Raw genomic sequence first — 14,088 nt, forward strand, 5'->3', positions numbered from 1 at the left:
TTTCTTAACGGCGACGAAAAAAAGTTGGAGCGACAGTGATGGTGGTGGCGGCTGTTATCGGGAGAGAAGAAGAAGAAAGAAAGTTTAGATCTGGAATAATGAAAAAAAAAACGATTTTCTTGAAAGCCTTATTGAAAGAGAATTGGTAAATATGGAAAGAAGCAAAACCTTAATGGACCCATGATGGGTTTATAGATGGAGAGGGATATATTTATTGTGTGATAAGGATATTTATGAAGCCCATCAAAACAAGGGATATTTATTCAATTCCCACACATATGAATCCTATTATTCAGAACTTTTGTGACATTTTCTAAGGTACAAAAGGATTCAAGAATATATATGTTCCATTGCCTAGTATCTTGATCTACGAAGGTATCGACTGTATAATTATGATATGGTTGGTGAATCCAGAGAGGATGAGATGCATTGTAGATACAATTATCCTTAAATGCACATACATTTTTCTATGTTTCTAACTTCTTATACACAAGTATCCTTGAAAACATCTAGACCATTGCAAATAATTTTTCATACGAATAAACAATCATTGTTTTATTGATAATGCAAGGGATGATAATTCTTAAATATTTGCATCTAATATGATGTCCCACAAATCATCAGTAGGATGAACCATATTTCAAGTAGCTTTACTGAGCAGAGCAATATGAAATTCTTTAAGATTTCTAAACCCTAAACCACCTTGACCTTTATGAGAATAATTTTGTTTCCATTGTTTCAAATAGACCCCACCATGATTACTTCCCCACCCCCACCCCCAACTCAAACACACATACCAGAAGCCTCTTTGTTTTCTCCATTTTAGTAATGATATTATTTGCTATAAGAAAGGTATTTATATGGTATTAAGTGATGATCTAAGAACATGCTAAACCATAACTGATCTCCCAACTTGATCAAGTTGTTTTCCCTCCAATTAGCAATCTTGTTGTCAAAGTTTTCAATAGATGATAAAAACAAACATTTTTGGACCTGTTGTCGAAAAATGGGATTTTTGAATATCTATTATTTAGAGATCCGCGAGTTATAACCCCAAAGGTGTCACTATCCATCCACAAAAACCCCATCAAAACAAAAGTAACACAAAAACCCCAAAGAATTTGATGAAACCAATTTTGGTTTCATCATAAAATTTGATGAAACATCAGAATTTGATGAAACCAATTTTGAATTTTGGGGTTTTTGTATCAATTTTTAAAAATTTGGGGTTTTTGTATCAATTTTGTTTAAGATGGAGTTTTAATGGACCCCAACATTTGAATGGGGTTTTTGTACCACAAGTTTGGTCACCTTGGATTTTTATGACTAGTTCTAATTATTTAGAGACATTTTTTTGAATATTGAGAAATCTTATTAATAACACACAAAGATCAAAGTGAACGTTCTTACTAAAGAATTACCCTGAATTGTGGAAATTAATAACTTTTCCAGAGATACTCTCAATCCCCCTTATTAAAGACATAATACTACTTGCTTTTGAATGACTAGCCTTAGCAAAAATAAGGCAGTCATCTGTAAAAAATAAACCAGGAGCATCTTTAGTGACTTTAAAACCATAAATAATATGATTTTGTTCAGCATACATGAGATATTTATAAAAATCCTTCATGCAAAGGATGGAGTGATAATGCATCTCCTTGTCTCGGCCCTCTGGTGGTTTTATAACTCTGCAAGGTGAGAAATTGGGCATAATGGAGATACTTGGTGTGTTTATGCACTGAAAGATCAATCACACCAATGATCAGAAAAACCAAAACTTTTTAAAACATTAATAAAAATTGCTACTCAATTTTATTAAAGGCCTTAGATATGTCAAGTTTAAGGCCCATGACACCACAAATGTCAGTTTTCCCCTTTCTCTTCATTGAATGAACTAGCTCATAGATGTAGTTATCTTATATACGCCTTTGAGGCACATAACCTGCCTTAAATGGAGATATGGGTTTGCCTAGCATAGGTTTCATTCTGTTGACTATAATCTTAGAAATTATTTTTTAACCAGTATTGAAAACGCGGGGGTATAACAACCAAACCCAATATTTCGTTCGACAATCTGTATGGACTCATCCAATATAATTTCGAGAGCACCAACTTAAAAGTGAGACTCAACCAAGAAAGATATCAAAAAGCTTTATCTATTTCTCAATACAATCAATAAATCAACTAGATAGAAATCTGTGAGACTGATTGATATGAGAATAACTCTGATGGTACCAAAGACCAATGGCCGAGTGTCAATCAAGTTATATCCAACAATCAAGGTTGGATTTATCAACCGATTGAACTACGCACAACCTGTGATATTTCAATTATATAAACAAATATAATACGAAAAAGAAATAACACAGACACCAGAAATTTTGTTAACGAGGAAACCGCAAATGCAGAAAACCCCCGGGACCGAGTCCATATTTGAACACCACACTGTATTAAGCCGCTACAGACTCTAGCCTACTACAAGTTAACTTCGGCCTGGAATGTAGTTGAGCCGTAACCAAGTATCACACTGATTAAGATACAATCGTGTTTCTTACGCCTCTTGAATACCAGCAGGACTCTGTGCACGTGATTCCCTTAGTTGATCTCACCTACAACTAAGAGTTGTTACGACCCAAAGTCGAAAACTTAACTAATAATCAAGGTAAACAGGAAACTCAACTAATAGTCTTCAACTTTGGGTCGTAGCAACTCTTAGTTGTGGGTGAGATCATCTAAGGGAATCAAGGGTGAACAATCCGACGTGGTTCAAGAGGCGTAAGGAACGCGGCTGTACCTTAATCAGTGTGAGATTGGTTAGGGCTCAACTACATTCCAGTCCGAAGTTAACTTGTAGTAGGCTAGAGTCTGTAGCAGATTAATACAGCGTGGTGTTCAAATCTGGACTAGGTCTCGGGGTTTTTTTTGCATTTGCGGTTTCCTCGTTAACAAAATCTCTGGTGTCTGTGTTATTTCTTTTCCGCATTATATTTTTATATAATTGAAATATCACAGATTGTGCGTAGTTCAATGAATTAGATAATCCAACCTTTGGTTATTGATATAAATTGATTGACACTTGGATACTGGTCTTTAGTACCATCCAAGTTATTTCTCATATTAATCCGGCTCACAGATTTCTATCTGTTCGATTGCAGATTGATTTGAGAAATTGAGATATGACTCTTGGATGTATTTTCCTTGATTGAGTCTGACTGTCTAGTTGATTCTCTTGGAAATATGTTGGAGTTTTTCCATATAGATTGCCTAAACGAAATATTGGGTGTGGTTGTTAGACCCCCGTTTTTTCAATTGGTATCAGAGCAGGCAAACACGTTTAAAACCTCATAAGTCTATGTTTGCAGCACATAGATAGTGTTTTTGTCGACTTATGAGGTCTTAAACGTGTTTGCCTGCTCTGATACCAATTGAATAAACGGGGGTCTAACAACCACACCCAATATTTCGTTTAGGCAATCTGTATGGATAAACTCCAATATATTTCCAAGAGAATCAACTAGACAGTCAGACTCAATCAAGGAAAATACATCCACGAGTTATATCTCAATTTCTCAAATCAATCTGCAATCTAACAGATAGAAATCTGTGAGCCGGATTAATATAAGAAATAACTTGGATGGTACCAAAGACCAATATCCAAGTGTCAATCGATTTATATCAATAACCAAAGGCTGTATTATCTAATTGATTGAACTACGCATAACTGTGATATTTCAATTATAAAAAAATATAATGCGGAAAAGAAAAATAAAACACAGACACCAGAAATTTTGTTAACGAGGAAACCGCAAATGCAGAAAAACTCCGGGACCTAGTCCAGATTTGAACACCACACTGTATTAATCCGCTACAGACTCTATCCTACTACAATTTAACTTCGGACTGGAATGTAGTTGAGCCCTAACCAATTAAGGTACAGTCGCGTTCCTTACGCCTCTTGAACCACGTCAAATTCTACGCACTTGATTCCCTTAGCTGATCTCACCCACAACTAAGAGTTGTTACGACCCAAAGTCGAAAACTTGATAAACAAATCTGTCTCACACAGAATAGTCTATTGAATAGATAAATTTGTCTATCACAGAAATACCTATGAGTTTTGTTCCGTCTTTTGATAAATCAAGGTGAACATGAACCAATTGATACACCGAACTTATATTCCCGAAGAACAACCTAGTAATATCAATCACCTCACAATAATCTTAATCGTATGGAAGCGAAACAAGATATTGTGGAATCACAAACGATGAGACGAATATGTTTGTGACTACTTTTTATCTTACCTATTGAAGATTAATTCTCAAGCAAATCTTAGAGAAGATAATACTCAACACGATAGAACAAAGTAAGATCAGAACACGCAACTACAGAGAAAATAGTTGGGTCTGGCTTTAAAATCCCAATGAAGTCTTTAAGTCGTTAACCTATAATGGTTTTAGGAAAAACCTAGGTTAAAGGAGAATCGACTCTAGTCGTAACTAGTATCACACATGAGGTGTGGGGATAGGTTTCCCAGTTGCTAGAGTTCTCCCTTATATAGTCTTCAAATCGGGGTTTGCAATCAATGTTACCTTGGTAACAAAGCATTCAATATTCACCGTTAGATGAAAACCTGATTAGAGTCAAGCTAATATCTTTCAACCGTTAGATCGGACTTAGCTTGTTATACACAAATGAAATGTGACTTCATTTAGGTATGAGTAACCGTACCCAAACGTGTGCACATAGTTGGCTCAATAATAGTTAATCGAAGTTAGCCATATGAACACTTTCATATCAACCTTGTTCATCTTAATCACAACTAGTTCAAATGACTCAAATGAAACTAGTTATGGAGTTGTTCAATTGTTTATATTCTCATAGAAGTATACAAGACACAATTGAAGCAAAATCGAATTTGATTCACTTGAATCAATTCATCAACATTATAGCCACGTTTTGTAAAAGATTGCATTCCTTAATATGTAAATGTATTAGTTCATGAACAAACCGATTTTGGAACTTAACCCACTCAAGTATGCAAATGGGTACGCATACTTAGAGTTCCGGACTTGGTTTGGGTTCGCCAGTATGCGAACGGGTACGCATATTGTCGTACGTGACCAAACTCAGTTGAATTCTCTGACTTCAACTTCTCAGTTGGTACGCATACGGGTATGCATACTAAGTTCCCGGACTTCAACTTTCAAACCAATACTCATACGGGTATGCATACTATAGTTCCCGGACTTTGAATACCTTGCAACAGTTAGCATACAAGTACGCATACTGTGCTATCAATCAATGGTTAGTCGTTCTAAACTCCATCTTAATCACTGAAACATTGTTGGAAGACGGGAATAGCTGTCTTACTCAAACTATTAGCTTCAAAGTCATTTTCAAGTGATTAATACGAAACATTCTGAGTCTACAACAAATGACTGTCTCATACAAATCATATAAGATGTTTCCAGGCGATTTTCACCTGATCATCTTTTGACTTTCGTCAAGAATAAAGATGAACTTGGTTAAAGCGGAAGCTTACCAACACATATTTCGAGAAATATGTAAGCGAGTTATACTCAGCTCGAAATATCAAATGTGTATAAATTAAAGTCTATATAGCTATACGACTTTTGTCTCATTAGGAGATAAAATAGAAATAGACTTCCGAGTAATAGGTTCAAGTCTCCACATACCTTTTGTTGATGAAGTTCCACAAGCTCCCCTTAGTAGTTCTTTGTCTTCAATCGATGAACGCCGTAAAGTCTAAAGCTCAACTACACATTCTATCATAATCCGAGACATGGCTATAAGTAGACTATAAATCAAGACTTATAGTTTTGGCAACTAAACTTGACAACAATCTTGAGATAGCAACGCTTGCGAGTTCGACCGAGTAGTGCTCTAACAAGATCAATCACACCAATGATCAGAAAAACCAAATGTTTTTAAAACATTAATAAAAATTACTACTCAATTCTATCAAAGGCCTTAGATATGTAAAGTTTATGGCACATGACACCACAAATGCCAGTGTTCCCCTTTCTCTTCATTAAATTGATTAGCTCATAGATATAGTTATCTTGTATACACCTTTGAGGCACATAACCTGCCTGAAATAGAGATATGAGTTTGCTTAGCATAGGTCATTTTGTTGACTATAATCTTAGAAATTGTTTCCTAACCAGTATTATAAAGGCTTATAGGGCTCAAATCAACATGAAAAGATGGATTATTACTCTTAGGAACCAGATAATAAGATGTGTTTCATCTTCTTAAGGAGATGTTTGGAGTCAAATAAAGCTTTGACCATATTCCACACATCAATTTCTAGACGCTCCATGTTCTATTTATAAAATCCTGGCAAAAATCCACTAGGCCTTAGGGATGTCCATGGAACCATTTTATATCTAATCTTTGAACAACTATAGGATTTAGCAGTTTATCATTGTCCTTTGTGGTCAATATTGCAAAAATGAGAAAAGTTCCATTCTCTTAGAGCAAATTTAACATTTCTTAATCTACCAAAAAATTGGAAAAGCATAAGAATCTCTAATATCGATATGATATGAATTCCTAATAACCTCATGAGAGGTAGGGTCCCTAAACCAACACTTGCAATTTCTATAGAGCCTTTTACACCGATGAGAGCTAGAATCAGTCATCAAGATGATTGGTACATAGTCCAAACCTATAGTGTCAATATAGATAACTTTGGAATTACACAAATGCTGAAGCCACAAACCACTAACCAAAGCCTTGTCCAATCTGGCTCTAATAATTTCATTGCCAGATCGTCTGTTTGATCATGTGTATCTATTTCCCACAAAGCCAAGATAAAAAAAAAATCAAGAAAATCAATTGTTTGTTGTATGATAGGAACTTCTTGAGTTGTACAATTGGTAAAAGTGGATCTCTCATAAGCATGCATCATGACATTTGGGTCACCAATCAATATCCATGGTAGATTAACGCTTTTACCAATCTTTATAATATAGTTTCATTGACCATTGTTGTAACCTTTTTATAATGGTAAACAAAATCATAAAAAAAAAGTTACAAGGAACTCAGATTTCATAGGATCAGAAGATATAATAGCACTAACCATTTTATAAGTATTTTGAACCATTTTAATATGAAAACCAGATTTTCACATGAGGGCAATACCCCCGAAAGTCCAACAGAAGGAAAACCCCAATTATTAGGGTAGTTGGATCTTCTCAAATACTTATTCATTTTTGGAAAATCATTTTGTTTTACTTAAAAAATAACACTAATTTTGAGATTTAACTATGGATTTAATTTTGTGTTTACCCGAGCTAAAGGTAATAACTCGCTGGAAAAAAATGAGAAAATAAAAAACATTAACACTAATGGACTGAAGGGCAAATTTGTACTTTAACTAGAACTTGGCTCGTGCCGTAACGGCACGGCCACGAAAATAAGTGAAAAAAAATATTTTGACTAGTGTTATTCATTTGTTGTTACTATTTAAAGTGACAATTGTTTTTCATTCATTTTAATTGTTATATTTTTTTTTGTATTTGAGCGAGCTTATTTTAACACCTAAAAAATCAAGCACAACTTGTAAAATATAACGTTCTTCTTGTCATAACGACATTGAATAAACATTGCACACTGCTATATTGACTAATCGTGATACCACCACCAGAACCACCTATTACAACTACCTTTTCCACCAGCAGCATTGCCGCCACCGGCTCCATGCACCACCACTCACAAACATCACCCTGATTATCCATGATATCTATTGATGTAATTATTAACATAGTTGTTATTTGTTGAGTGGGAGTATATATTCATTTAGATAATTCATAAGACATTTATCATGAGAGATTAATAAAATATTTATTATGAGAAATTAATGAGATAATGATGATGTGCACAGATTAAGACCGTTAGATATGAATTTCTAACTTTCAATCATAGACGTCACTTATAAATACTTACGTAAACAACCATTGATTTATCTTCTCCCCAAACAAATCTTGAGAATGATACAAAAAAATTGATAAATTAAGGCACTAAATATTTGGAGGATGATGCAAAATCTTCAAGGAAATAAGGTTGAGCGGAAGCATGTTCTTGGATTTCAATTCTTTTGTCTCTTTAGTCTATCTCTAATTCCAAAATTTATTTCTGATTTAGGTTTGCTCAAAAGTGGAGAACTAAAGTTTTTAAGTCCACTCCTCCTTCTGGATGTGAGTGAGAGAATCAAATATTTAGTTTTATGTGAATGTAGCTTTGTTATTTTTAGTCTATCAAATTTATCCACTTTGCTTTTAGTTTTTGGGATGGGAAAAAGAGAATATGTAATCCATTATTTCCCAATTAAAGCGTGTATCCATGGAATCGACCACAAACGTGGATTTATCAATCGGGAGGGCAAATCAAGATCTCTCTTTATGTTAACTAACTTAGTTAAACTTTGTTTTATAATACAAAACAAAGAAACATGGAAAAAATATCATCTAGCTATGATATAACTCGTGTCATAACCATACGACTTAATAATAAGTTAATTTATTGTGTACTAATTTTGATTCATACCGTTCGTTTGCAGTTATTATTCTAATTGTCATGTATTTTAACCGAGTTTATGTTATCATTAAGACGATCAACCACATCTTCTCTTCTTTATAAGGTTAACCAATTTGTGGCGAAACATTATTAACAAAATATATTATTTTCACCAACATCCGCCACATCCAAAATATCACTTGATACCACTTCTTTCCCCCACCTCACCGTTGCTTCCACCCCCAACCACTGGACGTGCTTTTTAATTTTTAATTACAGATGTCATGAGAAAATTTTATATTGAACAAACTTAAATCGTCAATTAATTTATTCCAGTATTGTTTTATTCCATTATTTTGTTTTTAGGCCTTGTTTTTATTATATTCTATTTTATATTGTAATCATTTATATTTAACACTAAAAGTCATGATTTGTTTGATCGGGCATTATTTGGGTGATCCAGCGATATGATATTGCCTTATATCATCTGGTATCATCCACCACTAAAAACAGCCATTGGCACTATTTCTTCCACCACCAGGGAAAGACCAACACCCACCATAATATTTTTGTATCTTTAATATCTCTATCACCCACTACTTCATCCAATACCACCATTAATATTTATTAATATAATTTTTAATAAAATTATAATTTACTAATAAAAATATGTATTTATTAGATCAATTAAGAGGACATTTATGATAAAATCATTTGAAATGGTATTTCCCTTCTACATCTACCTTATTTTAGTGACCGTGAAAAAGCAAAACATCGAACGATGTATAATAAAACAAAATTACATCACTCAAACTCATTCTTCCTAATAAATAGTTGTGTCCCATAAACTCAAAATCCTTGTTTATTTTGTCTCATTCAAAAATGGTCCAAAAAGATTAAAACTCTACATTACATATTACATCATATGTTCTTATATTTGAATAACACAAATAAATACTAATTAATTTATCTAAGCCACTATATCATAAAACATTGAGCCATTTCATATGGCAACCCATTCGACTCAGAAAAGATATAACTCCAATTCTTAAAAATTCTCAGACAGTCTACGACATTGATCTTCTAAATGTGAGCCATTTCAAATGGCAACCCACCACCAAAACCACTAATTACCACTACCATTTCCACCACCATCACTATCGTCACCGGCTCCATGCATCTCCAATCTCAAACACCACCTGGGTTATCTCTAATTTCTATTGATATGATTATTAATAAATTTATTATTTATTTTAATAAAAATATATTTAGAAAAATGTAATGGGTTGGAAAAAATTTTAAAAGTTATTACGATTCATTATTAAAAAAATTATTATTTATCTAATGAAAATATATTTATATTAAGATAATTATAAGAGAATTTAATAAAAATATATTTAGAAACATTTAATGGGTTGAAAAGAATTTCAAAAGTTATTATGATTCTTTATTAACAAATTTATTATTTATCTAATGAAAGTATATTTATTAAGATAATTATAAAACATTTATGATAAGAGATTAATAAAGTATTTATTATAAGAAATTAATGATATAATAATGATGTGAACAACCAGAGACATGAATCTAGCTTTGCCCAGAATGAATTCTGGCCGCTCTTTATCTTGCCTAAGTTGTCCAAACTATGCTTTATAAGGGAGATAGGTCCGCCTTGGGATTTAACTAAATTAACAAAATTGATAAAGCAAAGAAACAAAGCAAACCAACAGATATGAAAAAATATAAAGTCGCAAGTGTATGCACATTTCTAACTAAATGGAAAAATTGGTAAATGAGCTTATAGATAATATGCAAGATGATATAGGTGGAACATTAATGATTATCTTAACGGAATTATATAAACTACTATGACAATATAAGCAACAAAAGAAATTAACAACTAAGAGTGATGAAAATAAATTTGATAATCAAGATTATTACTAATAATGCATAACAGGATTTCAATCAAAGAGCAAAGATATGGCAAACAAACATGATCACATCAGCCAGGGGCGGAGCCAAAGGTTGACTAACCCTGACTCTAGCCCCTCCAAAATCACTAAAATCATTTAAAAGCTCTTATATTTATCTTATATATTTTATAGTTAGTCCCCCTTATAATTTATATTTAGTCCACCCTACTCCCTACATTTATATACTTTTTAACCCTCCCCATTTTTAAACTCTGGTTCTGCCACTGACATCAACGTGGTTATAAATAAAGAAATTCACCAACGGAAGAAAGCAAAATATACGGATATGTTGAGAACAAAATTGGGTATTGGAAGATTAGAATATAAAAGGCTATTTAACGTTTGGTACCCAACAAATGTCCAACACCTTAGTTTGGTACCCAACATTTCAAATATTAAGGGTTGGTACCTTGACCGGAAGTTGACTGTCAATGACTCCATTTGACCCATTATTATTATATTTTCTTTAAATTTTGTTAAAAATTTATTTAAATTTACAGATTTATCCCCAATGAAAAACCCTATCTTCTTTCTCCCTCTGAGAGATTCAAACCTTACTCACAACCGCCGCTGAACCAAACCAAATTGAATAAAATCTCTAATTCTCTTTGTATACTGTCTTCACTCAACCATGAACCATGGGTAAAATAAAAACAAAAAAACGAACAAATTTGTTTATTCGGAGGAGTTGGATAAAATTGAAAATTAATCTCTCAGAAGAAATATTTAATGAATTCAGAACAATAGATGTTGGAGAAAATGGAGAAACTCAAAATATCATCGACTTCTTCTTCACAGATGAATGATGAACATGAAGTGAAGATTGAATCCCTCACAAAAGATGAAAATATGGTAGCTGAAACTTTATTTATTTGTCCATCGATTAGTACGATCTCAGTAATGTTAAGAAGAATGGTGAAAATATTAAATCTCCCAGAGAAGATGTAGATTATGAATCAGGATGATAATAAAATGGTAATGATTGGTTTTGGGTATTAATGGTGAGTGGAAAATAGAGAATGAACCCCAAAAAAAAAAAGTTTGAAGGAAATACCGTAGGAAGTTGCACATTAAGTGCTTGATAAAAAAGTCCAGCAATCATAAGTTTGTTTGCTTTTTTCGTATTTTGTTTTGAGATTGACGTGACCTTGATTATAAGTAATAAGTATATATCTAGTAGTAAGAAAGTGAAAAGGATGGTACTTCATTTCTCCATGATCATTTGCAGATACGGTACTAAATGGATTACTGTTAATCCTATAATTAAGAATTTGACAATTACCCTGATGATGGTATAATTGAGTTTGATCTTAGTTATTGGTACTTCTTTTAGTTTCCGTTACTGATGATGGTTTTGTTGTAAATATAATTTGGTTAGGTTATAAGAGTTGTTCAAGAATGAAAGGTGTGAAGCAAAATTGAGAACTGATGGGCGTGGAAAAATTGAGGATTGCTTCAAATATGTCGCTGCTGGTAAATTAAGGTTTTGTGAAAAGCAAATGAGAATTTCAATATTTGGGGTGAGTTGGTGAAATAACAGAAAAAAAATATGTGGGTGAGTTTTTAGACATCGAAATTAAGAAGGGTAATTATGGAAAAAAATTGATTTATAATAATTGTAAAATAGAAAATTAAAAATTATGAAGTCAACCGGAATTGTTCACAGTCAACTTTCGGTCAAGGTACCAATCCTTAAAATTTCAGATGTTGGGTACTAAACTAAGGTGTTGGACATTTGCTGGGTATCAAACGCTAAATATCCCAAATATAAACTTGGTTTGTTGTGATCATTTGCATTTCATTAGCTTTTTCTTGACCATCAATTATTTCAATCTACATTCATAACATGATTACATCAGAAACTGAGGTGAGCGTACTTATTAATTGCTGGCCTTGTGATAACCTTTATCTTGAATATCAAATCCATTATTGGCCATCATGATTTCCATATTGGAAAGATTTTTACTTTGGTTATAGCTAGGATTCGGGTTTATAAAATGAGATATCCAATGGTTATTTTCTTGCCTCGACCTCTTATTATTTCGCAGGTCTTGGTCTAATTAAGTTCTCGGTATTCTCAATCCCAAATAACATTCTCACTAAGCCCACCCTTTGAGTGTTTTATTGAGAACTTCATCATAAACACTTGATTTCTATAACATATTTTCCACTTCCTGTTCATGTTCTGCATAAAATTTCTCGAATTCATCTTCTGTTATGCCTTCAATCATAGTTGGTAAGCATTTTAACCACAAGCATCCTCATTATGATCGATTATAAAGTATTTCGGGCAACTTTTATAAGGTTTCTTCTCATATTAATATCTCATCCAGACATAATATTCAGCCGTAATAAGAAGCCAATAGCCTCTTAAGAGAGGTTTGCTGAAGTCTATTTCAATGTTAGCTTTTACAAGCTTACCCTTCTTTGCCCTATAGTTAGAAGGATCACCATTTATCTTTCTTCCAATATATATGTTAGAGCATTGCTCGGTTGAACTCACCAAGCGTTGGTATTTCAAGGTTGGTTGTTATATTTTAGTTTCAAAACTCAAATTCGCTTGATTAGATTACTAGAGTCAACTTCGTTAGGTTAGACTAGGAAGCCTAAAAATGTTAAGACATACAAGTATTAATCTGAAGACCCGAAGAATATGAAGACGTGTCGACATCAACGAACACATCATCCTTCTACTTGAGGTTAGTAATACAAGACTTGACTTGTTTCCATTTCTAGCAGCACAATGACCATTCATTTCAACTATTTATAACATCACTAACCTCAACTAACTAACTCTAGTTTGGTATAATTTTTGTCATTCCCGTTTTTTTAGCTTGTAATTTAAAAAAAATTGATATCCTTAAGAACCGGTTTTTTGAGTCTATTGAAACAGTGAACACCCTTTACAAGTTACAGTTACACCAAAACCAAGTCTTAAAGAACTGACTGCACAACACTGCAACAATAGTTTCACAAAATACCATTCTAAGCCTACTATAATGACGAGAAAGGACTAATCCACATAATACATAAAATACAACATAAGCCTTATATCCTTCAATGACGTTACTGCATAGCACTGTCTGCGACACATGAGACCATAAACCTGGACATGTGCAAACAATCTCGAGGAGAATTAGTCCAGCATAAGTGCTAAAAAGCTTTGGTATTCGACAAGGTTATGAGTTCCTTCACCGTTCAATGTTACCGGTTCCTGAGAAAGTGCACAAATATCAACAAAGTAACAAACAAAGTGAGTTCTTAACAAGTCTTTGTTGGAAAAAATAAGTTGCACGACAAAATGTTACTACTACAGACCCTGCATACACTGAATTTGTGATGAAATAGAACTATGGGTATGATATTTTATATGGGGTACTTTGGTAGGACGTCACTGTTCAATGAAATAGAACTACTATAGACCCTACTTGACAGGGTGCAGTACTACAAAGGGATAGTGTTAACATTGCGCATCCAGATCAAAATAGTTATATCCATCATTTAACTATCACGACACAACATTACTTTTTTTTTAATGGAAAATGTTATATTCAGAAAGAAGAAAAAACCAAAA

The sequence above is a fragment of the Papaver somniferum genome, chromosome 9 (assembly GCF_003573695.1).
Source record: "Papaver somniferum cultivar HN1 chromosome 9, ASM357369v1, whole genome shotgun sequence".
Lineage (NCBI taxonomy): Eukaryota > Viridiplantae > Streptophyta > Magnoliopsida > Ranunculales > Papaveraceae > Papaver > Papaver somniferum.